Source organism: Geospiza fortis, unplaced genomic scaffold (genome assembly GCF_000277835.1).
Source record: "Geospiza fortis unplaced genomic scaffold, GeoFor_1.0 scaffold407, whole genome shotgun sequence".
NCBI lineage: Eukaryota > Metazoa > Chordata > Aves > Passeriformes > Thraupidae > Geospiza > Geospiza fortis.
In genome coordinates, this window is record NW_005054507.1 from 320,586 (window position 1) to 322,676 (window position 2,091).

Here is a 2,091-nt window from a genome sequence, read left to right on the forward strand (position 1 = left end):
GAAAATCTCCATGGAATGCTTTCCCCCGGAGCTGCAGGAAGGAGCTTACCAGGGGGATCATGGTGCTGCTCTGACAGCTGCAGCCAGGGATGGAGCTGCTCTCCCAGCTGGCAGCACACTCACACTCTGTCTTCAGGTTATTTGGCCATTATTTCCAGAACACAGATTGATCCATGCTCTTATTATCTCATCATCTACTTATTTATCTTCAACTTGCCAGGTCCCTTCTGGACACCCCTTTAGCCTGGCTCCAGGCTCACCCTGCAGCCTTGCAGAGGAGGAAATCAATGTTTTCTTTTAATTTGCAAAACAAAAGTGAAGCTTTGTGGTGTTCTCTTTTTTCCCTTCTGAAGCAAGGAATTGAGGGAGGATAGAAAGTACTGGGGTGCTCACAGTGAAAAAAACCAAAGCTGTCGATCCTGTGAACCCCAGTCCAGTGCAACACCATCCACATCCAAGTGCTGTCAAGGAATAAATGCCAGAGCCAATTCCAGCCTTGGCTGCAGTGATTAAAAAACCCCAGAGGAATTCCTTAGGATTTATAGCAGTATAAGCATTCAGATGCCATCAAACCCTAAATCATTCTTTGACTGCTTCCCAGCAGTGGCCCAGCCCCATCCCCATGCTGCCTGCAGCCCTTCATCCCCTTGCAGTCCAGCCACAGCATCCTTTAAAGCCAAACCATTGCCATGGTGACAGGGACAACAGTTGTAACTGCAGTTCACTTTGGGTAGGGAAAAAATATTCCGAAGCACAGCCAAGCTTTTCAGGGCCAGGTGTCTGTCTCCTGGCAGTGCTGGGATTGTTTGGGAAAACCTGCCCTCCTCCCAGTGCTATCCTACAGTGGCTGCTTCATATTTTTGTGGAGGAGATGGTGTTTGGGAGATGGAGGCTTGCAGATGAGCTGTGGGCTTGTCTGAAAGACAGAAGCTTGGCTCCAGGCTTGCTACGGGCAGAGTGGAAGCTTGGAGCAAAGTTTGTTAGGGAGGCTCTCCTGTTGAGTCAGGGGATGCAGAAAGGACCCCCCCTGGCTTCCTCAATTTCCTGGGCTGGGGTCTGGGTGTGGCTGCATCCAATCATTCCCTATATAGCACAGATGGTTATTTATATTGCCCTGTTTATTGAAACCATATTGAAGCAAAGCTGTTAAAATGAGCAAAATAATTGTTGTGTTGAGACTGATGTCACCCATGTGGGCAAATAATGACCCCCCTTCTGCATCCCTCCATGGGAACTTTCACAAACAGGGTAAAGTTCAAGCTGCTTTACCCCCACTGAGGCAGAGCATCCTCTCTCCAGAGAGTTTAACTCTGTGCCTGAGGCTCATCCTTGCAGGCTTGGCTCAGCTCTGCCCTGCTCAGCGTGGTGGCTTTGGGGGGAACACGGCGTTCTGGGGTGGCAACAACAGGGCAGGAAAACAACCCCCCCTCCCTGAGGGATTTCACCAGAGCCCAGGCTGAATTCCCAGAGGGACCAGGCTGGCCTGGTGCTGTCACAGTAACGTGGCCCTGCTCGTGAGAACAGAGAGCAGCAGATGCTGCTGTGGACAGGCAGTAGGACATGTTCAGCAGTGGCAGGAAGAGCACACCCAGGGCCAGGCAGCAGCACTGCTGCTCTCCAGAGGGATCCTGATCCTGTGACAGGGCACTGTGAGCAGCCTGGACCTGGGGTTAACCCTGGCTCTCCCTTCCCAGCCCATGGATCCCCTCTGTTGGTACCTGCTGTGGCAGGAGAAGGTCCCCAGTGCCTTGTGACTGGTGCATTTGGGATGGGCAGGAGATGATGGAGGCTCACAGGGTTGTCTGGGGCTCTGTGAGATGCAGTGGGATAAATGAGAGCACTTGGCTGTAGCTGAGAGCTCAGCTTTGCTTTCAGCTGTTCGTGGACAGCAGTGCCATGATCAGGTGAGCTCTGTGTAACCAAGGGCAGAATCAGCTCCTGAGGAGCACCAGCCTTGCTCTGCCCTGGCCAAGAGCTCAGCAGCCCTCAGGGTCACCTCTGCCCTGGGACCTGTTCCTGAAAACAGTTTCTTTTCCCTCTGGGACCCTCCCAGTCACTCCTCACTGGCCTCAGGGGCGTGTGGGGCCAGAG